The sequence below is a fragment of the Phaenicophaeus curvirostris genome, chromosome 1 (genome assembly GCF_032191515.1).
Source record: "Phaenicophaeus curvirostris isolate KB17595 chromosome 1, BPBGC_Pcur_1.0, whole genome shotgun sequence".
NCBI classification, from domain to species: domain Eukaryota; kingdom Metazoa; phylum Chordata; class Aves; order Cuculiformes; family Cuculidae; genus Phaenicophaeus; species Phaenicophaeus curvirostris.
The window spans coordinates 145927405-145952672 of NC_091392.1; the positions used below are offsets into that span (position 1 = coordinate 145927405).

Genomic DNA, 25268 nt, shown 5'->3' on the forward strand with positions numbered 1-25268 from the left:
TCTCACTTTCTCCTGATGTTATAGCATACCTGTGGCCACTAAAAGAGCTTTAAATTGCAACAGAGGGAGAGCAGAAGAATGCTTAATGAGAAGAAACATGACTTGTTATTTATCAAACGTTGACTGTGGACTGGTGTCAGATGAACTGTAAAAGCATAGAGGGGTCACTCAGTGGCACAAGTTGTTGTAGATCTTGCCAAATATTTTCACTGGTCATATTTTCAGCTGTAATTTTACTGGATTTTCTCTGTTTACCTGAAGAAGTCTGCAGCAGGTACCTGCACTAGGTTTGCTTATTTGTCTTCTAGATGTCCTTCAAAATGGCTCAACCATTTCTGAAATGGAGACTGGGAAAAGATGTTTTCTAGTGCTGCTTCTTACAGATGTTCTATTAATTACAGAGCACAGACTTAGCCATTGATGTGGGGAAGGTTGTGGGATATGTTTGCTTTGCCACAGTTTTGATACTTTTTGACTATGAAGCACGTGGCTTTACAACCTTACTACTTTTAATATAATTCTTTGGTTTGTAGTGATACCTTCACAGCAATTAAAGATGCCTAATATTTTTCATTGTGGAAGCCTCTCTTTTAGTTGCATATTTCTTTGTCTTACCTGTAAACTATGTTTACTTTCTGCTTCAGACTGAATAGTTTTGAGACGCTTCAATGAAAACAATATAGCTGTAATCAAGAATTGTCTCTAGACAGAAATTGGGAAGAGGTTGCTTCTTGTTTGCAGTGCCACATTTTTTATTGCTTTTTCTTTCGAGTGCTTTGCCTTTGCTGAGCAAATCCTCTGGAATTAGAACTGGGACCAAAGGATGGTCCTGGGATAAAATAAATACCACTTACTGTCCTCCAGAGACTCAGACAGATTTGGATGAGCTACAAGTTTTCTTTCAGAAACTGCAGTCTTCCAAAAGGCTTATTTCAGAGGTAAGGAGTGAGAAGTGAATATCATGAACGTATATATGTAGTAAGTATGACCCACACCCATATATATTGAATCAGACTTGGATGACAGAGGACATACCTTCCAAACCAAGACACGTGACCATGGAAGCCCAGCAGTCCAAGCTCGTGCCAACTTCATGCCTAGTGGGCAGTGCTGCAGCTTCCCTGTGGTTTGTTTGGGAGGAAATTTGGGAGTTTTGTGAGTTAGCAGGCTCAAAGCCAGGGAGTTTGGACATGGAAAGGTTAAAAGCAGTCAATTTTCTTTCTCTGGGAAAGCTTGCTAATACCTCATACAGCCGTTTGGTTGTTATTTTTCTTTACCTCTATTACTTACGAAAATAAGAAGCTGCTTAGTTTGCACAGAGTGGCCAGTATGGGTTTTGGAGCCCTCAATGCACATGCCCCTTTGGTCACCTGAAATGTTGCTGCAGTGTTTGGCTGGTTTCTCTCAGGGAACTAGTAAACCATTGCTTTTATTTTGTTTTTAATTATTTTTAGATTTATTTCTTAGAGCACCATCTATCCATGGCAGACAGTCTGATTATAGAAACTACAGCACTTCCAAATCACCTAATAAAGTCTAAAGAGAAGTCTGGGATTCATTTGATAAGAGTGGCTGTATAAATGAAAGGCTGTTAATTGTGCGGCTGGCTGCCATGTGCCGTTAATCCCCAGCGCAAAAGAGCAGCGAAATGCACTCTATGAGCAGTTCCGATCCATAAATAACCGGGAAGGAAAGAACAGAAGCTCAGGGCTACCTTTCGGCTCTGTGATTTATACTGCACATGAGGATATCTTGCGATGTTGGCCATGTATTTTTCAGCTCGTTGCCAATCCTTGTGCCATTGCTGAACTTGATACTGAGCCTGGGACTTGGTAATTCTATCCAGAATAGCACGGTTCTCCTGGTTCATTCTCTGCAGCTCCTGCTTTTATTCTTCTCCATTTAAACTAGAGGGGAAAACCATAAAAGCCAAATCAAACTTCATCATGCTTGTTTGTGTTCCCACGGCTGGGAATGCAGAATGTGAAATACCTGCCAATATTGTGTTAGGGGAAAATTAGCCTAAGGTTTTATACCTCTCCTACAGGCACTTGCTTCTCCTTGATCTGCATTAACTGGCCCTTGCAAACCAGTCCTTTTGTCCTTCTTAAGAGAATCATAGAATCATAGAATCATTAGGTTGGAAAAGACCTTAGAGATCATCAACTCCAACCATACCTGTCTACTACTAAATCATGTCCCCAAGCCCCTCATCTACCCACCTTTTAAACACCTCCAGGGATGGTGACTCAACCACCTCCCTGGGCAGCCTGTTCCAGTGCTTGATAACCCTTTCAGTGAAGAAATGTTTCCTAATGTCCAATCTAAAATTCCCCTGACACAGCCTGAGGCCTTTCCGTCTTGTCCTATCACCTGTCACTTGGGTGAAGAGACCAACAACCACCTCTTTATAACCTCCTTTCAAGCAGTTGTAGGGAGCTATAAGGTCTCCCCTCAGCCTCTTCTTCTCCATACTAAACAACCCCAGTTCCCTCAGCTACTCCTCTTAAGACTTGTTCTCCAGCCCCTTCACCAGTTTTGTTGCTCTTCTCTGAACACACTCCAGGACCTCAACATCTTTCTTGTAGTGAGGGGCCCAAATCTGAATGCAGTATTCAAGGTGCGGCCTCACCAATGCCAAGACACAGGGGGAAGATAGTCTTTGTTCAGTATCTTCCAAATGCAGCCCTGCCTGCATGGAGGTTTGGTACATTTTACAAGAGGGGAAATGCTAGTTTTGTCTTGGAATTGCTGTAGTGTAGTACTGTAGGCGAGGGCATGGCTGGTGTCTGAGATGCTTAATGATCAGTTACTTTGGTTTATACATTTATTTTGTGTACAAACCTGATCTATGGTGTTTGAAAGCATGAAGATAATGAAAATAAGTGTACTGCTTTAAACACTTCAAAAGTTTCTGTGATTTCTTAGACTGTAATTCCTCAAGCAGCAAAACTTATCTTGTAGCAGTCTCCTTCCACCAAAAAAGGGAAGGACTTGTTTTTTAACTCTGCCTGCTCATCTCTCCACTGCTCCCAGTTGTGTGGTCTTCTCCACCCCTTGCACCAGCTCTGGCATTTGTCACTTTGCAGAAAGTGGCAGAAAAACTATCCAGGTTTGTTTGGTTTTGCTGGGTTGGTTTTCTGCTACTATCTCAAGTTTAATTAGCTAATGGAGAGGTTTGATGAAAACCAGAGTTGATCCAAAGAAAACAACAGGAGTTTGCCACTTGAATCAGGAAGGGAGAGAGGGAATGCAATGGGGGAGGATGCTCTGCTCCTTCCTTATCTTGAGGAATCACACCTTCAGCAGTGGAGTTAACTGCTGCTCGTTATTCCTACGCTAATCTCAGTATTATCCACTAGGGACAAGCCGTAAGTGTTATAATATGGATTTGCATGATGTGGACATGACCAACTCTGTTTCAGGAAATTTCTTTCTTCCCAAGGAAGTGTGCACATATCAGGATATTTATGAGGGTGAAGCGTAGTAAGTTCTACCTAGGTCACTTACACCTGAGCAGCATTTTGCTGTCTGGAAACACCGTAAGGCAAATGACCGGTCGGTCTGTCACAAAGTAGTCTGTCTGTAAATTAATCACAGGAGGTAATAGTCATCACCTGAGTTACACAAATCATTCTCTTCACTTCAGAAGCCTTTCACTGCTGTTGACTGGTTTTCTGTGCCCTATTCAGGGTGTGAATTTCCTCCTGAATCAAAAATATGTAATGTGGTTCTCTCAAGTGATAAATCCTCAAGGCACATTTTGCTTAGTATGCCATGAGCAAGTAATTATGTTTTGATTCCTGCCTGCTTCCTGCTCCACTTTTCTTTTTAATTTTAACTCTATTTTTTGCTCTGTTTTTATTTCATCTCTAAGCTTTGGATCTCCCTCTTTCCGGTGCTGTCTGTAGGAAAAACTGGTGAAGTCAGCAGCAATGACTCACTTAGCAGGAACAACAGCTTTGCTGAGACATAATAGGTTTGCTTCATTTATTTCCCTTGAAGTAGGGCAGTGTTCTCTCTCCCTCTTCCCCTCGCCCCCCCTTTTTTTCATTCCCTCAGTTATTAAACTGAAAAACTAATTTAAAGCCATCTTCTCTTTGAGAGAAGGTAGTAGGAAAATGACACGGCATTGGATTTCATGTGACAGGGCAAGCAAATGGCTTTCTGAAGTGTTGGTTATAACTTAGGCTGCTTTTTAAAATACGTGTCCTCACAGAGCAGTTTATCCTTAGCTATGTTTGTCACTGGGAAGGTAACTTGATAACTGCATAGAAATAGTGCCACTGATATTACCTTTTGGCCTTATAGCCATTTTTGTTGTCAGTTTGTCCCTTTGTTCTTGTGATGCAGGACATCTTCTCTAGCAGCAAACAGTTGTCTCTTTTGGTGATGGAAAGTTGGTCTTCCTCCAACTTTGTGTACCAAAGGGATAAAGAAATGCTTCAGTTTTTATAAGGCCGTAGGAAGTAGCAGTGATGTACCATGGATACCTAACAGAGTGTTCAAAATTACTGTCCCCTGCTCTACACAGAGCGTGACAGACACTGATCAGGTACAGCTCTGTGCTAGTGTTGAGAGAATTCTTTGTTTCACCATTTTAATGGTGACACAGTGAGAGAAAGCCCTTGGCAGTGCTGTGAATTTGACCCTGAAACACTTTCCTGCAAACACAGCAGCTACCTGTGTGACTAGCAAATGCATTTCATAAGCAGAATTGCTATAGATGTTTGTCAATTTATTTTCCAAGATCAGGTTTCTCTCTAACAGTTTTCAGAAAGTCTCCTCAAAATCTGGGATTGCTGTGATGAACTCCATACAAACACATGATGGGACTCATCCAGTCTCCTCTGAAGTCAATGGGAGTCCTTCTGTTGTCTTCAGTGGGCTTTAGATCAAATAGCAATTTTTCCTTTGACTGCAGTGAGATTTGGATTCAAACCATTCTTGTCCTGGAGGGGTTGCAGACTAGCTTAAGCAGAGAAGCAACAACTGGGTGTAATAAACAAATGGAGAGAGAGGTATAAGGCAGTATAAGCCAGTTCTGTTCTTCATTAACATGGTTTTAAGCCTTTTCAAATTTTGTTTTAAAATGGAAGATACTAATAACCTCAATCTCTGACACCAGTCCACTGTGTCAAAAGTGGAATGAAAAAATAGAAAGAGTTTAGTGGAGGAGGAAGAATCCATTTATGTATCCTGGGACGTTGTCTAATTTGTAAAAAATATTACCATATCAAAGAACATCAGTCCACGCTAAAAGTGTGTTCTTGGGAGCTGGGAAGGAATGAGGGAAAGGTGAAGAGAAGAACTCACTTTCAAGGTTGTCTGTGTCCCAAGAATGCCTTCTCCGACAGGGCCGAGTTGGAGCTAACCAGAGATTGGCTGGATGGAAGAAAGCAGGGAAAGTCATAGCTGGACTTGACTAGCTCATTCTCAAGAGCCTCTCAGAACATAATCACTGAAGAAATAGTCTTGTTTTAAGTGTAGTAATTCACTCTTCTCCTTTCTTCTCCTTTCCTCCCATATATTAGATTCTAAGCATTCCAAAGATATTGCAAGTCCTATGTTAAACTAATAGATTTTGAGTGCCTAATGTTAGAGTAGCAGGTTACTGTAGGAAATCTAGCACTTCTGCCTTGTTTGCTGGGTTTTATAACAGCAGATGCTGCTCATGCTGTAGTATAAAAGTACCTAAACGTGGTGCATTAAGTAATCCCATCAAGCTCTGAATAACCTTAAGGGGAATGGTTGTAAAGAAGAGCTGGTTAATAGAAGATTGCAACATTAGAGGTTATTTTTTTCTTTCTTTCTGTAGCAGTTTGGGAAGGAGCATGAGAAAGAGAACTAGGACCACAGCCTCACTTCCAGGTGTCAGGACCTGTCATTCAAAGGAACATACTTAAGAGGAATCAGTGGATTCCTGTTGATGAGTTTTTTGTTAACCTGTGAGTGTTGTTACACAATGTTTCAATTTCAAAGGAACTTCATCAGTGTTATTTTTACATTAATAGGAAAATATTAACGGCAGCAATTGAATCCACGTCCTAATACAGCATATAATTTTATGGATGGAGGAGAAATGAATTGTTTTTCTAGTGAAAAGATCTTAAGGTGCCTGGGGATTATTAAGTTGCACAGTGAGATAATAAACAATTTTAAGGGAATTAATTCTGAAGTCCTTGCATGGGCTACGCTCCCATTGCCTGAGGGGCACTGTGTTGCAAATTAAGTCTTTGACAGGGTTTAGTGGCACGTATTTTCTACTGTGTTCACGTTTGGTTTTTATTTTAATTGTTGTTGTTTCCTTTCAGTGAGCAGAGTTAATTAGGTAACAATTTATTTTCCACTCTCATCTTTTAATAAAAATTTGCCTCTTGGGAGTAGTAAGATTTTGAAGGATAACTGCCAGTCAAGGCTACTCATTGTTATTTTTTGTGCTTTGAATATGTTAACATCCTATTATTCCGTTCATTGCTCTGTGTGTGTCTTGATGATTGTGCTATTATTATTTGCTATCTTTTTTTCATGGTTATGCAGAGGTACCTTTTAGGCGGCTGTTTGAACACTTTAGCACTTGTTAATCTGAAGTACTCTGATTTAATCAATAATCATAAGGGTAAAATAAGATATTTAATGCTGCTGGAAGCTTGCTCTTCATGAATTCTGATAGTCCTGTTGCAACAATCACTGCACTGAGGAAAAAAATGGCTCTAAATTAGTGACCATCTGGTATTCTCTTTGTTCTCTTTGAGAGGAGACGTGAAGGTAAGCATGGTAGTGCTCAGTGACACAGCCAACACTATACCTTCAGCTTCTCTAACTTCAGATGAAGGTGACTGTATATTGCAGGGGCACTTGTGTCCACTAATGGTTTTGCTGCCTGGATCTGCAACAGAAATTAAATGTTTACCTATTTTTGTTGGAAATACCCTTGCATATCATTATGGGAAATCTTCTAGTTCTCCTGCTTTGTTCGCCAGCAGTAACACTATTAAACATGTGATTCACTGTATCAGCAAAGCCAGACTTGCCCAGAAGAGCAGTAGTGGGAAATGGAAATGTTAGAGGCACTCATTCTAAAGTTTGCTGGAGATGGAAAGTGCTCTTTATGTTGGAGAAATGTAAAAATACATACGGCCTGGTTACAGTGGTGCTGATGTTATGATACAGGAAGCCTGAGGGAAGGAGAGCTGTTTTTATTTGGCACACCGCAGAAATAAAAAGGTTAGTGTAAGAAAGCCCTACGTCCCAAAGTCCTAAGCTGTGCCAGGTCTTCCAACGGGATACACCTTCAAGATCCTTCCAGAAAGAGGTAAGCAATACTGGGAAAGGATTTCTGTGTTTAAAGTATTCCCAGGCCTCTTTTGATTAGCACTTTAGAGTGATCATCAAAAGCAAACTGTGGATCTAATTATTCTAATGGAGTTGGTAGTTCAATGGCACAACAGTATTTATCTCCATCCTGACCTAAATTGCCATGCAATAACATGAGGAAGAAGAATAATCTGTGAGCTGTCTTGGACTGAATAAACCCTGTGGAAGAAAAGCTGGTAATGGAGAGTGGAGCAAGACAGGATTTAGAGGAGAGAGAACTCTCTCAGATTGGAGTCCTGCAGGAAGTGCGACCAGGTCAGTTAAAAAAATGATGCCATGATTTTTGTCATGAAATACATGTGAAAAATGTTCTCCCTCTGTCATACCTCATACTTGAACTGTTCCAACTCAGGAAGACTCAAGCTACTTGGAACCATTTTTCAGTGATGCAGAAAGAAGAAACATTTCCTATTTTTGAAGAAGAGGCTGCCAAGTGAGAGCAGCAGGCAGAGCACTGAGGCAAAACCCCCTCAGGGCAGGACATGAGCAAAGCCCTGACTGAGTGCAGCAGTTTTCCACGTCTTTTTCTGTAGCAGCAGCTTTATAATGAATTGAGGATCAGGACTGAATCCCTGATGGCAGACCTGTCAAACGTACCACCTGGACAGGTTCCTTGCTTTTATAATAGAGCGAATAATTTGCAGTATTGACTGGGGTGATATTTAGCAGTTTCTAGTTTTGGCAAGCAGTTCAAGTGAATTTCAGATGTCTTGTGAAAACATTCAGCTGCTTTTATATGGCAGTGATCTCTGAGGAGAAGGGATCTCAGAAGGGGCTGACTGCTCTCAATTCCAGCTGATTTCATGGGGAGATGAGAGAGCTCATCTCAGTCCCATCATGATAAGTAGCTGATTTTTACTGCAAAGCAGAACTCAGCTCGGTAAGTATCCAAGCGTTTGGATAGTTTTTTCTTCTGCTATCTTCTGTGCTTCTTGAGGCACTTTGAATTATCAAACTACTAAGTTATTTTAAAAATAACATTAAAACAACATGCAGCTTGTAAATGAGAGTTCATATTGTATCAGTCAGTAGAAATCACTGCTGTGATGAATAAAAGATGATATTTATGCAAAATTATTTTAATTTATATACATGCAAACTGTTTCAAATTTTAACAAAAAGGTAGGTTTAGAAACCACATTTCTTCTATGGAATTAATTTGCTGGTAAAGATGTTTTATGATTAAATTATCTTCTGTCCTCATATGCACAATTGCAAAAGGTAAAACCTGGTGTTTTTTAAGCTCACTCTGATCTATGTTGCAGCACTTCCTAGAACCATGGTGGGTTTGGAGCCATTTTATGTTTAATTCTGCACAGAATGTTGCAGAGAGGAGATGTAACTCCGTTTCTCCTCACCCTTTCCTTTCTTCCATTAAGAAAATCATAGAATCGTAGAATAGTTAGGGTTGGAAAGGATCTAAAGATCATCTAGTTCCAACCCCGCTGCCATGGACAGGGACACCTTGCAGTAGATCAGGCTGCCCAGGGCCCCATCCAGCCTGGCCTTGAACACCTCCAGGGATGGGGCAGCCACAGCTTCCCTGGGCAGCCTGTGCCAGTGTTTCACCACTCTCATCCTGAAGAAATTCTTCCTTATACCAAGCCTAAATCTGCCCCTCTCCAGTTTATACACGTTCCCCCTCATCCTATCACCATAAGCCCTTGTGAATAGTCCGTCTCCAGCTTTCCTGTAGGCCCCTTTCAGGTACTGGAAGGTCGCTATAAGGTCCCCTCTGAGCCTTCTCTTCTCCGGGCTGAACAAGCCCAACTCTCTCAGCTTGCCCTCCCATGGGAGGTGCTCCAGTCCTTGGCTGATCTTTGTGGCCCTCCTCTGGACCCTTTCCAATGGCTCCATGTCCTTCTTATGTTGAGGATTTCAGAACTGGACACAGTACTCCAGATGAGGTCTCACAAGAGAAAATAACGTAATGATTCAGACTGGAAGTATTTGCTCTTGTGTACTTTACCTTTTTGTATGTTACCTTTTTTCTTTGTTGCTCTCTATTTTTCCTCTTTCTCTCTTGCTCTGATTTATGGGGTTTCAAGGTTGTTTGGCTTCTTTTTTGTTTTTTTTTTTTTCTTGTGAGCTCCTTCAATGCAAAGTCTGTACATCACAAGCTTACATTTTCTCAGAGCAATCCCTGGCTCTTTCGCAGAGCAAAATCCTGTGCCACATGGGCTGTATCACTCAGGATATCCTGCCAAATTGCCCTGGTGCCTACAGTTACCCCAGCCCACAGGTACTGCTGCTCTGGTAGCTGGCATTTGCTGCTGCGAGCCTGAATTCATGCCAGCAGAAAGCATGGTGAAATTTCCGGGCAACTAGCGTGGGAATTGAGGAGCACTTCAGCATGACAACACAGGGGCACTTGCAAAAAGATGCTTTTTGGCCATTGGAGACTTTGTTAGTCACTACTTGAGCTGTGTGTGAACCCTGTAACAAGAAACACAATTCTTCTAAACCATCCTTTGCCTGACATGAAGGGCTGGAGCACCTCCCATGTGGGGACAGGCTGAGAGAGTTGCAGTTGTTTAGCCTGGAGAAGAGAAGGCTCCAAGGAGACCTTATAGCAACCTTCCAGTACCTGAAAGGGGTACAGGAAAGCTGGGGAGGGACTTTGTTTACAAAGGCTTGTGGTGATAGGACTAGGGGCAATGGGTATAAACTGGAGAGGGTCAGATTTAGACTAGACATTAGGAAGAATTTCTTCACCATGAGAGTGGTGAGGCACTGGCACAGGTTGCTTAGGGAAGCTGTGGCTGCCCCATCCCTGGAGTTGTTCAAGGGCAGATTGGGTGGGGCCTTGGGCAGCCTGATCTAGAGGGATGTCCCTGTCCATGGCAGGGGGGTTGAAACTGGATGGTCTTTAAAGTCCCTTCCAACCCGAACTATTCTGTGATTCTGTGATAGTTAGTCTTTTTGTCTTTGGTTACACTCAGAAATAAACACTTGTGTTTAATCTAAGAATAGTTGAGTAGTGGGAAGTGTTTTGTTCTCTATAAATATTTTTCTTCACTATATATCAGGATGATATCTAACCTCTATTCTTGGCCTCTAAATGCCTTAGTGCATGTATGAAGTGCTCTGTACATTGAACAAAGAAGAGTTCTGTATGCATAGCAGATGCCGAGTGTGTTTCAGCTAGACTAATATCAGTTCCCTGTTTTTAAAGAGCCACTCTTTAAATAGCCACACATATATAATAGTTAGCCTCTCAAAATCAATTCATGCAGAAATAAATTTATTTATTTCAATATTGTCAATTTTCTTAGAAAAATGTGTTGAATTGAATTCTCTACCGCATCTTTAATTTTTTTCCACCTGCAAGTCAAATTATGGGAACAATGGCAGGAAGGAAGGAAGGAAGATATTTTTATACAGTTAATGAAACAGGCTCAGTCTGGAAATAATGAAGAACTATTTCTTCATATTAAAGCTAATTATATTGTGATGCAGTCTTCCTAAGGTACAATATAGTTTTATCATTGCTGATGGTATTCACAACTTATGGATTTTCAAGTCGGTGTGGTCCTGCATTTGTTACTGATTTGGAATAGATGACTGACTGAATCCACTTCTAAATTTGGTGAAGTTTATTGTGATAACTCTAGATGGACAGAAATGCTGTATCTACGTTTGCTGGATATTCTTAAAATGTGTCTTTTACCTTACTGCTGATCAATAGCTTTCATAACAGTATTAAGAATGAAGAGAGAGTTGCCATAGGCTTTTTGGGAAAGCTTATTCTTTCATCAAGGCTTCTGCTTTTTCTCACAGTTGTACCTACCCTTTCCTTGGGTTCTTCATACTTCATTTTGTCCCATTTTAGCTGAAGGTATTTGTTGCCACAAGGCAAAATTGGCTGGTAGGCTTGATGTATCTTATAAAAATAAAGCATCACTGAATCTGGGATTTTTTTTTTTTAAAGGGGTGAGTAATACCATTCTGAACCTTTCCTAAACCAAAGCCCTGGAGAATTGTGGTATGTTTGTAGCCGGTCACGTGGGGGTTGTCATGGCACCGTTGCTCAGAAAAAGGAAGAATAGCTGGTGGTAGCATTCAAACAATACATTTAATGAATAGCAGACAATAACTGAATGTTGTAATAATGCATTCCGAAGAGTATTTTATTCAGATATAACATAGATTACCAATTATGCTTCACTAACCAGACCTACCTCCTGCTGATGAAGGAAAGACAGTGGTGTTAGCTATTAGTAATACTTTGCACACTACTGTAAATATGCAAAGGACCGTAGAACGGGCGGTATTTGCTGAGCCTTGACTTGAATGGCATGCCTCAGTCATGCTCTGAGCAAAACCACAGTAGGAGGTGTCATCATTTGCACTGAAATACCTTGTTAAAAACATTTGGTTTTCATTAATAAAGTATGCAATTTTCAAAAGACATAGCAAACAGTGAAATAATTATGTTTTTTAATAGGCTGTTCACCTTTCATTATCTGCATGCCATCTGATGGCTAGTGAGTTATGGAAAACTCTAACAGATGTGCAAAAGCCAGTTAATTACTAAGTTGACCTCCAGTTCTCATGCAGGGCTACTGTGGTTTTCTTTCTTCATGGGCAAAGTCTGACAGGGAGATGAATAATCAAAGATGTTTACTCAGGCCTCAAAATGGAAAAGCTGCTTCTGTTCTTTCAAGCTCAGCTTGTCCTACTCTAAAGCTGGACACAGTTCACGTGATGGTTCTTTCCTTCTGATGCAGACCACCTTGAAGCTGGGTCTAGCAGACTACCAATGGTCTTTGATTTTGGGTCCTGTATTTTCTCAGAAAGGCTTGTAGCTCCTAAGGAGAAGACTTGAAATTATGTCTTGCAGCTGTCATGGGCCTTTAAAACAGGTAGAATAATGCACATTTATTATATAAAAGCACTGGGAAGTAAGGAAGGAACCAATGGCTGACAGTACCAAAATTCACTAACCATGGAATCATAGAATCGTAGAATCATAGAATCATAGAATCATAGAATCATAGAATCATAGAATCATAGAATCATAGAATCATAGAATCATAGAATCATAGAATCATAGAATAGTTTGGGTTGGAAAGGACCTTAAAGATCATCTAGTTCCAACCCCCCTGCCATGGGCAGAGACATCTCACTAGGTCGGGCTGCCCAAGGCCCCATCCAACCTGGCCTTGAACACCTCCAGGGATGGGGCAGCCACAGCTTCCCTGGGCAACCTGTGCCAGTGTCTCACCACTCTCATGGTGAAGAAATTCTTCCTAATGTCTAGTCTCAATCTGCCCCTCTCCAGTTTACACACGTTCCCCCTCATCCTATCACCATAAGCCCTTGTGAATAGTCCGTCTCCAGCTTTCCTGTAAGCCCCTTTCAGGTACTGGAAGGTCACTATAAGATCTTCTTGGAGCCTTCTCCTCTCCAGAATGGGTCTATACACAGATGACCCAGGGGATATTCCATTTTACCACAAGGCTCTTCCTGCAGGTTGTTCTTGCACTGTGTCTCATTGGGGGTGCAGGGGAATAGCAACACATCCATCACACTACTACCTAACACAGAATCAAGGCTAGTGCTGTCTTGAATATCTCTCATATAACTTATGCACTTGAGTAGTGAAGTAAGGTTAGATATAGGGGTTTGTGATATTTATTATACTTCATGTTAAATAGTGTTTAAACAATCTTGATACATACTAATTTTGAGCTGTAAGGCAAATACTTTTCAGATAACTGGTGGAAGGAATTGAAGAGTGGGTTTTTTTCAGCTGCTTGGGTTTTTACTGTTTTCATGTTAGCGTAACAGGAAGATATGGAGAATGTCAGTGAAAACAATACAGAGTAGAGACTTGAAATGCATTTCTTCAAGTACAAATAAAATCTAACTGTGCCCTCTAATACAATTGTATTTTGCTATTGAACAAATAGAAATGCTTAGGTTCTCATTCACTTGGCAGGATATTTGCCTCTGCCTTCTAAATGCTACATGTGTAATGATCTGTTATGGACAGATCAAAAGGCCATATTATCATTATCTTTTCATTGATTTTGATGAAACCCTTAAAATATAAAGAAAACTGAACCTCTTCCATCGATGGAAACATGGCCCAATAAGAAACTGAAATCACTTGGAATAGTTTCCCAGCTGCTTCTGAATTAAAATGCGACAGAAGGGAAGTGGCTTTAAACTTCCTTTGTGGTTGCTTGTTCTCTCTCTACACTCGAAAACCTTCAACCGTTTGCATTCATTCTAAACAGAGCTTTGTGTGGGTTTTTATTGTTGCTGAGTTTTTGTTTTGTTTGCTTTGTTTTGAGGTAAGGAAAGCAAACAGTGCTTTTTGACACTCATCAGTCCCGAAATTGTCTGTCTCTTATTTTGAGCTACTTAAAGTCCAGCAGGTCCTTTCTGTCAGAAGATGGTGCTGGAAGACAGGAACAGCAGGTCCAACCTCTTTTTCTGATTTCATGGTCTAAATTTACAGTTGCAGCAGGGGATTCTTTAGAGCAGCATTTCACTGCTTAGTCGAAGCAGTCTTGCTAAGTATCCTTAACAAACTAGATGACTGGACCTACTACCTCTACAAGATAAAGCAGATATTTAGGAAACATTTATTTGGTAGATTATACAATTTTATGAAGTGTCAGCCGTGGGAATTCCCATGTTGTGTACAGAAAGACTTGCATATCATTTCTTGATAGCAAAAGGTACTTGTTGAAGAACAGATGATAAATAAGTAGATAATTAATGTAACATTTTTAAAAAAATGCATTTGCCACTGTATATCAAGACGCATGCATTCAGCTTTCACATAATGCAGAGAGAATTGTGTTTTCCACAGCATAAAAGCAAGGTGGTCAATATCAGACTACTTTTTTAATGTGGCAATCTTGGAGTGTGCTAAGCTTCTTTTCTGAGTTCTCGTCACACTACAGCTCTCATAGGTTTCTGGGTTTGGGGTTTTTTTATTCTCATTTATTTTGATCTGAATTTTGAGTAAATCTGTTCATATACTATGCAGAGCTTTAAGCTCTGCAGGTGGTATTGCTGCCAGGAATTTGACTCTTAAGTTACTTCCCCCTTGAACTATGTTGCAAGGTTAGTGAGTTGCTGCCCTTTCCTCTCCCGTCATCTTTGCCAGAAGAGCTCGGGCAGGCTCAGGCTTTGCCAGCTACAACAGCTGCTTATGCTTATGGTCCAGATATGGAATAACTAAAAGAAGATGTTTCTTCTCCCACTGCACCCTCAATATAGATTGTGGTTTTGGAGGTGCTGTTGCTTACTGTGACCAGAAGTGCCTTTTCTTCTATTTGCTTTTGTGATGAGCTTTATATATATGGTAAGAAAATGCAAGAGGCAGTGTCCATTTTCTAAAGCTTGAAAGGTTTTCTGTATGAATGAAGAGACAAGTAAGTCCTGGTTTTTGGTTTGGGGTTTTTTTTTTGGTTTTTTTGTGGTTTTGTTTTTTCTTTTTTTTTTTTTCTGATAGCTTTCCTGGTTATTTTAAAGTTGTGGCAATACCTAACCTTATTCTGTGAAGTGTTTGACCGACTTTGAGCACATGCACCGACTGGCCTGTGAATTGGAGTCACTCCTGGGTGTGCTTGATCATGCTCGGTCTCCTTTCATTCATTGCCTGTTCCTGGATGGGCATTTGGAGATGTTGAGAGAAGCCAATTTTTTTTTTTTTTCGGTTGATTCAGTATGTTACATGATAGGATCCAATGGCCGTGACTTTGACCCTGCAAGCACACACATTTATCAGATAACCCACCAGCAAACCACCCGACTGGGTAGCTGAAGAGTCCATCTGTAGGCAGTGGGATAAAAAAAGCAACTGGGAAACCTGCTGGAGTGAGTAGGTCCTGCTCTGTTTGTGCGTGTGGCATACCTAGCCGCTTCCATCTACGGTCTGGCTGCAGTCATGCAGAACATGCCTTCACGCATCCATGTCCAGCAGAGCAAATGCTTCCCAGGGTGGCATGGGTGCTTGCTGCACTGAGTGGTGCAAAGGGAAAGGGGAGGTGAGGGCTATGGCTCCCACTGCAATACAAAAGCAGACTTACCAGATGCTTCCTTTAGACTTGACCCTTTCTGGAAGCTTTGAGCAGGAATTAATTTTTGGCTGGGGGAAAAAAAGGTGATTTCCCACTTATTGTCTGAGAATTTGAGAGAAGGGAAAGGGGATGAGGAGAGAGGAAGAGGAAGGGGAAAACATTGCCATAATTGAATGGAGTTTTATTTATATATACATATGTTTATATCTACCTAAACAATTTAAAATCTTTTGGATGCTGTTTAGTAAGATTCAGGATTTCCTTGATCTACAGCTAAAATGTCAACTAGACTAGTACTGATAACATATTTTTCTCAGTGGTTTTAATGTAGGAGGAGGGCACAGAGGGAGAGGAGAGGAGAGGAGAGGAGAGGAGAGGAGAGGAGAGGAGAGGAGAGGAGAGGAGAGGAGAGGAGAGGAGAGGAGAGGAGAGGAGAGGAGAGGAGAGGAGAGGAGAGGAGAGGAGAGGAGAGGAGAGGAGAGGAGAGGAGAGGAGAGGAGAGGAGAGGAGAGGAGAGGAGAGGAGAGGAGAGGAGAGGAGAGGAGAGGAGAGGAGAGGAGAGGAGAGGAGAGGAGAGGAGAGGAGAGGAGAGGAGAGGAGAGGAGAGGAGAGGAGAGGAGAGGAGAGGAGAGGAGAGGAGAGGAGAGGAGAGGAGAGGAGAGGAGAGGAGAGGAGAGGAGAGGAGAGGAGAGGAGAGGAGAGGAGAGGAGAGGAGAGGAGAGGAGAGGAGAGGGCTGTTGGATGATTGGCTGAGCGTCTGCATTGAAGGCAGTTCATTTGTGCAGTAGTTCCTAGTGTTCTGGGGAAAGGTGGTGTTACATCGTGGGTGCTATGGAGCCTGTACACAGTGCTATGGCCACGTCCTCCTCCCCTACCTTTGTGCTTTCTGGATAACCCCAGAAGGCCCTGGAGAAGGTAACTGGGAGCAGGCTGTTGCAGCTGAAAAGCTGGTCTGTAGCCAGTGTGTCTAGGACAGAGGGCAGAATGAATTGGCTTGGCAGGCCCATCCACTGCAAGGCGTGGTGGTGGTGGACTGATGGTTGGACTTTAATGATCTTAGAGGTCTTTCCAAACTCAATGATTCTATGATTCTACGGCAAGTGTCTGTGTTCAGCAATGTGCCCCCCGGATACAAATGTCACTGCAGCAACGGCTGGAGCGAAGATGAGATTTCTGCTGTGGACAGGCTGGGAGTGTTGCTGGTTCTTTGCCTGGCTGTTTTTTAATTTTATGGGTCTCTTCTTTGCATCTAACCCTTGTCAGGCTTTACAAGAGCAAACCTCAGCCCACTTGTCAGCATGAGACATAGCTAAATTTGTGGCTGGTGTGAGGGCAAGTTGCCAGTGCAGGCAAAGCTCACGTTGCTGGAAGAGAGGTGGTAGCCTCCTAAAAGCAGCACAGAGGAGAAAACTTGGAGTGGTCTGAAACGTGGCTAGCTCTGACTTGCTAAGAACAGAAAAAGCACCATAAAGTGGCAAAAGCTCTTGGCTAAAAGCAAATGCCAACAGAAACATTATTGTATGTGTTCACAGGTGGGTGCACAGGGGAGCGCACGTTACAGTAATGGGTTGTGGTTAGTGTTCACTCTGTGAATGCTGCAGCTGGGAAACAACAGGCTGAAGTAGGACACAGATGCCTCTACTCAGCGGTGCACACCTTGGGCAGGTCTGGCTCCGCTCTCAGATGGCATGTGAGACCAGAGGCCAGTTCTTGCTAATGCATTGCTCCCTGGTTTAAGATCTGTTATATTGCTTTCTGAGCTTCTTCCTGCTATAAACATCTGGTTACTTTATAAAGGTTAAAACAAGTTAGTGGAAAAAATTAGGAATTAATTTTAATTTTATTAGGTCCTTGGATGCATCTTCTTTTTTTCTTTCTCCACACCATCCTGCAGACTTAGATAACCTTCAAAAATCACCTGCATCCCCATCTTCATTTTTTATTCTACTTCTTTGACCGCAGAAATAATTGAAAGGTACCCAGAGAAAGGCACTGTGTTTCCCTGAATGCAAGCACTATCTAAACGTGAACCCTGGGCTCTTCTCTTCTAAACCTGTCAGGCACATAGAAGTCAGCCACTCGAGGGCCTGGGTATATGATTTTTGGAAAAGAAAAGGACTGAAACTCTAATCTAGTTGTACCTGTCTCTCTCTCCCTGATGGCCTGGGAAGACTTGCCAAGTGCAAAATTCACCAATACAATTAGTCCTGCCAGATACAATAAGGCAGCACACTAAGAAGAACTGCTGGTCCTGCCCGTGCATCCTGATACTTTTCAGCCCGTCCCACGTAAGTGAGAGAGGAAAGCAAGTCTTGCAGTGCTGCCTTTAGATTTGCCCTCTGGCTTACTTGGATTACTTACTCTGGATTGCTGGCACAGAGGCAGCAAGTTGCAAGGTTCTGGCGCCCTGAGGAGTGCCTCATCCAAACCCTCGTGCTTCTTTTCTTTCTTTTTTTTTCTTTTCTTTTTTTTTTCTTTTAAGTGGGACCAGATGTCTTTGACAGGCAGGTTTTATTTTCCTTAAGGCTTTCATGGGCCACCATAAAGCCAGAATGGTCAGTCTCTTCATATAAGGCTCAAAGACAACGCCAGACTATATTGGGTAGAGGAAGAAATCCTTTGTGAGGATGGTGCAAGGGGACCTGCACCTGTGCCACTTCCAGCAGAGTGGCGAGGGCGCTATGCCAGTTTGAGATGGGATTAGTTGGGTGCATTAGTTTCACATGATATATCTTGCCTTCTGGTCAGACACAGGCAGACAACATTGTTCTCAATGGCAAATTACATTTCTGTTTATTTAAACAATGTCACATTATGGCTTCTCTGGGAATGCACATAAATAGTCCCACCTGCAAATTAAAATTTCCCCCTGGATGCAAGAGGAATAAGCTCCTGGGTACAAGGGGCATATTTTGTTCTTTGACATTTCTGCTCGTTGAGAGTGACCAGATTTTCTTTCCGTGGTACTTAGTTGAGATATCACAGCTATTTCCAGCAGGTGGCAGATGATAAACATGGTAGTAACCAAATCTGCGTACTAATGATGTGTTTTCCAGGCTGTTTATTCAGATATTGACTTAAATATACACATTATATAGTGGCTATAAATGTTTCCACCAGCAATAAAATAAGATTGCATAATTGGAGGAGATTAGTAGTTACCCATGATAATATGTAATTAAATACTTGGGAATCAAGTGTGGTATGATCTTTTTTAACTCAGCTTTGATTTTTTTATCTCCCGGATCAGAGAAATTGCTTCTGTTCCAAAAACCTCCAAATAACCATCTGGCTAATTGCATTTCATGGTATAAGATTATCTTTGCTCATGTACTGTGATGGGATAAAGCTCCTCCATGCAGTCATGCCTGTGTAATTAGCTCATGCTTTAAAGAATTACATGCTAAACAAATGGTGCCACGTTGCCTTTCCTAGGTAGCACCTCGCTGGCAGAGATGCTCTGCCTGAGTGGTACTACTGACTGAAAAAGAGTTCTTTTCAGATTAGCAGTCCTTAATGAGGACCATGTTTTGCTGCTTTTTGCTCTTGTTAGTAGTTACTCACACACATGAGTAATCCCAGTGGCTTCAATGGGAGCTATTCACCATGCGGAGAAAGGGTGGCATTTGCAAGCTGACCCGCCAGCATTGGCTTCAATGGGATTGTTGAGGAAATGGAAGATCGTGGGATGTGATCCATGGTAAACACGTGACTACATGGAAAAGTCTATTCTAGGTTTATAGCTGCATGTGGGATAGCTGTATCACTCACAGTGCGGGTTGTGGATGAATTATACAAAGCTTCTTAAAGTCACTGTGAACTTTATAGCTTTATAGTCCTATAACTCTTGCTTATAGAGCAAAACTGGGACGTATCTGGAAGGCAGATAAGTGTTTGTGTTATGGGTGGTTTTGTGTAGATGTTGGTAGTACAATCCCAACGCCTTCCCTCTGGGTACTGTTCAACCTCCTGGGGTGAATGTGAGGGAGAAGGTGGGGGGGAGAGTTCACTTTGCAGTTCCTTCCGAAGAGATGCTACTGGCGCTGCTACACTGAGGCGATACGAATCATTGCCTTGGAGCTGGAGACTAAGGATGGAGTCCTGTGTTGTTAAATTAATTCTCATAAAGAACAGAGAAGACTGCAGACGAGCTGATGGCACAGAAGCAAAGAAGATGCAAAAGTGATGGTTATGGCTGCCAATATGCAATGACTTGTGAAATGTGGGTGTTTAAGTGCCTGTTTGCATAACCACATATTTATTGTAAACAGCAGTACCTAGTGGTTTTAAAGAAGTAGAAAGTCCTGCTGCTCAGTTTTTCTTTCTCAAGATTATTTGCTGTTTTCACTTAGTTGCAACAGTTCCACAGAAGGCTAATGTGGGGGAGATGAGAATGGATACATGCTTAGTAAACTGCAGTAAAATTCACCACATTCATTCTTGTACATAATCACTGTTTTTTGATTTGTTTTGTCTGTAAGGTCTTAATGCAGTTTTATTACATTATAATCTTTTATGGAAGGATAAAGGGATTTGTTCCTTAATAGGAAAGCAGAGTTTATAGGCTCAAGTAAAGCAGATATGACCCAGAACACAATGCTTCTACGAGTTTAACCAGAAGGTATTTAAAGTTGGTAAACGTCATTGGAATCCTGAACATTCTGTGCTTGCCGCTGAAATGACTTGGATTTTAACATAGTTACATTTTTTAGGAGGACACTAGACTGACAGACTTTTAGAAGTGATGAACAAGGATTATAAAAGCAAAGTGTCCTTTAAAAAAAGCAAATAAAAAACCCGTACAACATGAAAATTAGATATACTGTCTCAGCAATTGTAACAACCAGTTTTCACTGGCCCCTTTTTCCTGTAATTAAAGCCATTTTTCTTTTCCCCCTTCTGGTCTCTTCCTGGCCTTCTTTGTGTTCCAGCAACAACAAGCAAAAATGTGAGATTTTTTTGAAGAGGCAAGTGGTAAGAACAACAGGTAGATATGCTTTTCTTCCTGTACTCAGGGGTCACAGTGGAGATGTTTGCTTTCTTCAAGCGTAGCAACTGCCGTGCAGTCCCCTAGTCTTCCTGCTTCTGATGCACAGATCTATTTTTATTCAGTGTGTGAGTGCACCATACATTATATACTGGTACACACTCAGTTCAGTAACAGCCATCTCAGTAGTGTCTACTCTTCCCCATGTTTCCTCTTCAATTAAACTTTGTAGCTTCTGTGCTTTCTTGTCCCTGTTGCTGACATTTTGTTAATTAAAACCTTCTTGTCATCATTCTCTTCCTTTCTTTCTTTCACTTAGTGTAATGGCCAAAGTTTAATCATACAAGCAATTTCATTGCTGTTTCTTCATTCTTTGGTAGTTCTGTCAGATGCAAACACTTAGCCCTTGGAGACACAGGTAATCACAGACTCATTCTTAATATCCTTCTTATATAAATTCATTATACTTTTACCATACTTCACTATGCATGGAGACTGGGGGAAGGACTGCAGCCCTTTCCTGACCAGTTGATTGGTTCTAGGACTTCAGGAGAGAAAAAAAAAATTACTACTCTTACTATCTTGCTTGTGAAAGGTGTCACTGCAAGGGCTGAAGTTACCACTCAGTCAGAGATTGAGATTCAGAGGCGCTACCAAAGACATCTTTGCTTCCCCTATTCACTTTGCCAAGGATAAATGTTTATTGGGTCACATCCTGGTCAGAGTAGTCACATCACATGGCATCTCTATACAAGTATTAGTTGCCTTGAAGCCTGGTATAGATATTATTAGTTGAACCTATTTGTGTCTTCCTAAAACTCAATCACAATACCTTGCTTAGTCATCAGATCACAGTCTTTTGTGTTACAGTGATACTTCCTTAGATTTGCCTTAAATAAGCTGTTTCTTTCGATAAGTATAGGTAGCAGCTTTGTGGCACCCAGGGGATACTAGGTTCATATTTTGTTAGTTTCTTGCATAAAGCAAAAGGAGATTAGAAAGCTTCTTATATTCTGTTTCCTCCCGAGAGAAAGCTATCATGTAGATCAAGAGAGGAAATGATTTCCTTGCCTGGCACAAATGAGTCACAGAAAATGACCTTCTTTGTAGTCTAATTTAGATCCAAGAATCCTCTGAAGAGCTGATAATATAAACCCATATGGCTTGGATGAAAAAAAGTTGGAAAAGATATTGTCATTAACAGACTCATCCACATCTTAAAAAGCAGCATTTCACTTTGCCTAGATTTTTTGATCAGACTGCTAGCAGCTGCAAACCTCATGTTGCTTGCACATGTTATCTGTAACACACACACACACACACACACACATGATATGCTGCTGCTAAGATTTCATTTCAACAATGGAGATATTGAAAAAGCAATGAACATTCTTGGCTGTTTCTTATAATGCATTTAACATCTTTAAAAATACATATTCATATGAGTTTTGAAGCATGGCTTTCATTTACATTGTTGGACTGTACGGCACACAGATTTGAAGACAGATGTTTATAACAGAGAAAGCAAAAAGCTTATGTAAAGAAAACAAGAGACAACAGAAAATAAACTAGTGCACTAATACATAAAAGCACTGCCAAAGAGCTTCAGCAGAAAAGGGCTGGTGGGAAACCAGAAGAGTAGCTGGACAGCACAGTCAGACACAAGTAACAATTTGTAGATTCTCATGTGTGGAAGCTTGATTTATTCCATGGTGAACAGTGTAAGAAGGTGCCAGCTTTTTTATTTCCCTTTTCTTTTTTTCCCCCTTTGCTCTAATGTTACTTTTTTAATTATTATTACTAGGGATTTTGGGGTTTTGCCAATTTGGCATTTTGTTTCTGACATTGGTCTGTTCTGATTGTTGCTAATTGATTCTATAGGCATCTTGGTAGTTTCTTCTATGCTTAAGTGCAGAAATCAATGCTACTTTACTGTGTTTTAAAGGAAAGGCTGGGTCTGTGGCTGGATTTTGCCACAGCCTTCCTGGACATATCCATGCTCTTGGCAAAGGTAAACCACCCTGATTAACAGCCTGACAGCGTAGCTGTGGGTAAGCACACACTCTTAAAGCTGCCTAGGATGTCACTGTGCCCCAGTCACACCTTAGGATTGGGGTGCTTTCTGCTCAGGTTGCTTATGATCCTGTGCAAAGCATTTCAACGTGTCATGGCATTTGGGCCTCTTGTTTCTCAAAATATACAAACGGGAGTCATGGCAGCTTTGTTTCTTTATTTTTTTTTAACCAACAAATGTGGTACACCGCACAACCTCGTGACCGCCAGGACTAGCAGAGACTGAGGCTGCAAGCAACACCTGAGGTTACGATGTGGGGGCAACCATCCATTCTAGATAACAGAGTGAGTTTATGCTGAATCCAATGAAATTAAATTTGAATGGTGCATTCAGACTGTAGTTTTGGGTGGGGATTTATGTCTAGCCTGGTTTTATGAACATATAATAACTGGGTTATAGGTAGATATCTTGCTTTATTTCCTGGACATAAAGGGAAAGAAGTCCTACAACTTTCTGAAAAGAACACAGTGGCAAATTAGGAAGGACAGTCTGTTGAGTGTCTGCTGAGAGCAACTTTTATAGCAGCAAATGCCACGAAGAGAATTGATAAATTGATTTTTTTAATGACTGTTTTGGGGTCAACATTCTGCAGATGCGAAAAGCTTCAGACGGGGAAATGAGGTCAAATGAAGTCTTTATGTACCAAAGGCAAACACAGAAAACAGAAAGAAGTCAAATATTTTATCTGAGATGTCTATACTATTTAGAGCATGGAAACGGGCTTCTCCCTGATGCTATTCAGGAAGATTTATCAGTTCCCAGTTCCCAGTATTGGTGTGTAGAAGTTTGTTTGGTAACTGAATCACCACAAGTACCAAGATAACTTGATTTTAAAGGAATATATACACTTAATGTGTGAGCTCATTTGGGCTCAATTTATAGGGATCCTGACAATGGGATTAATTTTCTTTTGCTTATAGCTGAAGTGTATCCACTTGCTTGTAGCTGAAAGCCCTTGTTTCTGCCTGTGTACAGCATTGTGTACAACAGTTGTTTGCCACTCTTCTTTGGTAAGATGACTCAGTGGGCATGTATTTATTTCGTGCAAATATATTCAAGGTGTGTGCATGTGTGGTGAAGGAGCAAAACCAACAGCTGTTACATATTCCTTTTTACCTGTCAGCATGTACAGAGTTTTAAAACAGACCTGTACAACGTGCGTGCTCTCACATCCAGTATCTGAGAGGCAACAACAGGTTAGCCAGTCTGACTCAGTGTCCTTAATGCATAAGCTACCTGATCAGCATTCTTGTAGCTTCTATTCAGGCTGATGCTTGTGCTGTCCAGCTGGAAGGTGAGACAAAAACAGGGGACTTGGAAGTATTGTGACAAGTGAAATAGGGGCTCTGGCAAGGAAAATGCTACAGGTTAATATGACCGGGAGCACTGAAGATATTGAGGGGTGTGCAGAGGACCTGTGGGCAGAGAAGCTGAAGTACTGCAGTGAGCTGCAAGCTTGATGGAGAAGAGACAACACATGGTAGGTGGAACGGGGATAATGCAATGAGGTCACAGAGGACACTGGGCATATTGGAGCGAGGAGGAGGGAATTACTGCATGGATATTGCATGTACTACATGGAAGCCTGTGCTTTACAAAACCCTTCAGAGTCTTGTACTGTAAAAGTATTTTTATCAAATTACATATGTCACTTGGCTATGCAGACAAGGAGAACACAGTAAGTCAGGCAGCTCTTTAAGATAAGTCACTGCTTCCTTTTTAGGCTGTGAGCTTGCCAGTTTCCTTCACAGTTCGGCCCATACCTCCGCAGGCAAACACAGATGCCTCAGGCTTTCCTACAAGCCAGCTTCCACTGCCATTGTAGCTCCTTCCCTAGTTTTCATTTGCTCTTATGTATTTCAAGATCTCACTTTTTAAAAAAAAAAATAAAGGGAATCCATTATGTGTTGTACCTGTCACAATTCAAGCAATGGTGGACTGCCCAACTGTATTCTTCTAGCTTGCCTGGACAACTTCTTGCCTACAGACTTCATACAACATGTGACTGACTTAGGATTTGCCTTCTGATTTCTTGCTGTCCTTTAATAGTTTGGTTCCTTTAGTGCTAGATTCTTAATACAAGTATAGATTTTCCTTAGCTTGTTTGCCTTTCTCTTACTTCTGAAATTCAACAGCTGGAGTGGGAAAGCATTTGATGGTGGGCTTTTTCCTCTCTCTCTTTTTTTTTTTTGTTTTCTTTCTTTTTCCTCCAGGCTTGAGAATCATAGAATCATAGAGTAGTTTGAGTTGGAAGGGACCTTAAAGATCATCCAGTTCCAACTCCCGTGCCATGGGCAGGGACACCTCCCACTAGACCAGGCTGCCCAGGGGCAGTTCTGTGGTGCTTCTTGGACATGCTGGACTGTGATGTGCCCTGGCTGTTCTCCTTGTGATGCTCTCAGCCCCTTAAGCAGGGTTGCGCTTGTCTTCATGAAAGCTAGGTTGATTTTTTTTTTTTTTTTACTTTTTGAGATAACGTAATCCGTAGACCTCTGTTGAACTTTGCTCTGCTTTCGCTAGACCTTTAGGGAAGGATTATTACAATTACTGACTTCAGAAGACCCAAAGTTTGGCGCTGAATACCGACACAGCTCTTATTTCTCGCTGTTTAACGTGTAATCACTCAAACCTGGCATCCCAGTTCCCCGCTCCTCCCGTGCAACCGGGTAGAGCGAGCTCTGCCACTCATCGGATGGAGCCAGCAGCCAGCCCGGCCCGCTCCCCACACCCAGACGGGTTTGTTTATCGAACAAGGCCCTTCTTTTCCCCGCTAATGAATGGGTTTCAA

General features: G+C 41.6%; 1 protein-coding gene across 1 annotated transcript in view; it reads left to right on the forward strand.

The window, feature by feature from the left end:
- The window catches only part of RASA3 (RAS p21 protein activator 3), a 270506-nt gene that overhangs the window by 110465 nt on the left and 134773 nt on the right, over positions 1-25268 (forward strand). The window lies entirely within an intron of this gene.